Consider the following 2,905-nt stretch of genomic DNA (forward strand, 5'->3'; position numbering starts at 1 on the left):
TCTGAAGAGACACAACCTTACAAAATGACACACCTCTTGAAATAATCTCTATGAAGAGACATATCCATTGGAAAATAATTATAAAAAAAGTCATGATTTTTCATATGAAAAGATGCACATTTTCATCTAAATTGATCATAGAATATTTCATAATATTCCACATAATTTTCCACCAATCCCAAGTAATCAAATTAGGACAAATTACATTTTGTCATATTCTTATGCAAATATAATTTTGCACAAATCATCCCATTTAATTTTATTGAAGTCAGAAATTTAACTAAATCATCACATTCAGACTTTTCCAGATTTAAAGGAAGTTCGGCACCATTGCCAACTTTAGGCACAATTTGTGCTATGCAAAGCATTTTCATATCTTAATATTTTCGCAACAATTTTCACCAGAACAAATCACAATTTGTCATACTTTATGCAAATATAACTGGCATAAAAGTCATCTCACTTAATTCCATAGAATTAAATGACATTAATCAAAGTTAGTATAATTTCAACAAGATATTAAAATATAACTAACTAATTTACTATTTCATATTTCATATTCCAATAAAAAAATAATCATGAAAGTTCATATACTTTCACAATTAGTTAGCATCTATTCCAGTAATATTGAAGTTGTACCAATGACCAACATATATAAATCCTATTTAAATATATACATGTCATATTATTGATTAACAATTGCAACCATGTGCAATATATAATACTTCACTTTCATCTTATACTAAACAAATGGATGGTATGGATACTTAAGACACAATTCATATAATATTATAATAGTTTCTCATGTATGCATCAGTTCTTAAGAGTTGCACAGAACCTCATTGAGCATAAAACATAAATCGGTGTCGAGTTTATGCAATCAGATTTTATCATCCAATCCATTTAATACTTTATTCATGCAAATAGAATAATGAAAAGTATAAATGCACGAAAACAAAATTCATCTTAAAATTGTTGGGGAAATTTACACCGATTACGTGCATATTATATTCACAAAAGTATATTGGTTATTTGCGTGAAATCAAAACGTAATTTCGACTTACCGAAATAGGATTTGAGAAGCAAAATATAAAAGTTACCGAATCTGAATGCATGGATATGAATTCATCCCTTTCGATTTTTGAACGAAAGCAAATTATTCTTTTGATCGAATCTTGCAACATAAACATGTAAACAATGTTAATAATTTCCCGAAATCAAAATATAATAAAAAGAAATCAAAAAATTGTAGGAAGAAAGATGCAAGTGATGAATTTTTGATCGAAACAAGTGTTTGACACTTGGTCCTTAAGATGAATTTGCCCGCATCGGTGCTAACGATTTTTCGACAATCATCTCCCAAGATACAATAACCACGTCTAGCCATAGGAGCACTCCAAATGACTTCGACTAGCGAATTCGAACGGAATTCCCTCTCTATCAAGGAAATGCATGAAAATGTTATGGAATTAGAAATGAGAGAATTGCAAGAGGAGAATAAATGCTCAATGCAATTGGTGTACCCAAAATCTTGCCCATAGGGTTCTATTTATAGATGTAGAAATGTTGCAAATGAAGTAATGTGGGTCAAAACATGCATCCTTCCAAAAAGTTGCAACACTTGGCCAAAACCTGCATCATTTCGAAAAGTTACAACACTTCATTTCTTCCAAAATTGGTCCGCAATTTTTCATTTATCCGGAATTGGTTTCGAAATTCCAAGTATTCTCCGACGATCTACTCGACTTGTAGAATAAGTTGGTCTATTTACTTTTGTAATTTGACCATCGGATCAAGTCCGAATATTTGGTCGAAGTTGACACTTAGTCATACCTTTTTATTTTCCAATTTTACACACCATTTCATTTTCCAATTTTTGGTTAATTATTTGAACCAATTCCAACAATACATTTTAACATTATGACTGGAGCTTTGTACACTTTACGATTCATGCTCAATTAACGATCCATTCAAAACCTCTAGAATCATGTGGATGGAAAGAAAATTTATTAGAAGAACCTTCCTATTTATAAACTCATCATCATATTTTTGCTGAGAAAAGTACATGGGATGAACTTACACCTTCATTAGTTAGGCAGTTTCTTTTGACACGACAATTGGAACACACGATGCTTGTTTAGATTTTGGAGGCATAATTCTGTAAATCGAAAATGTATGAGAGTGGTAAGGTGAAAATACAAGTGAAATGGTTCTAAGTAAGAAGAATATGGATAACTAAACTGCATATGTATACAAAATATACATGAACAAATAATTCTCCATTTGATAATAAATTATTTATAAATTGGTCAATTTTTTTCAGTCATATATTTTAATGGATCCACAAATATTAAATATTATCCATCACTTTTTTCTATCTATTTATAAATTAAACCCGTCATAATTCTAAATGGATTGTAAGATGTACGCGCATATATACTTTAAGTTAATGAATCACCATATGTGCATAAGAATGTTATTTTTTTATGAACTACTCCTGTAGAGTAAAAACCAGTTGGCCTAACTTCTAAAGTTGCTTCAGTCGGAAGCCATCAATCCTTTCTTTGCCCTACAACTATGTGTTGTAACTTCTTCGTCCATATTTTAACTGGATAACCTTCTCTTGCAAACAATCTAATTGTCGCTAATATCGGTAATGTCTATTTAAAGAAAGATGATTCTATTCTACTTAAACTTAAACACAAGCCAATTGCGCGGGGAACATACTAATCCATCGATTGAACTTGCATTACAATTCAACAATAACGGATTGAGTTCTATTGGTTAGTCAAATGACATACATACATACATACATATAAGAGATGAAAGAGGGATGCTATCCACTTATCAATCATTAACTTTTATCTATTTATTAATACTCCAAACATGGCCAAGTATTTTGAAT

The sequence above is a fragment of the Olea europaea genome, chromosome 11, assembly GCF_002742605.1.
Source record: "Olea europaea var. sylvestris chromosome 11, O_europaea_v1, whole genome shotgun sequence".
Lineage (NCBI taxonomy): Eukaryota > Viridiplantae > Streptophyta > Magnoliopsida > Lamiales > Oleaceae > Olea > Olea europaea.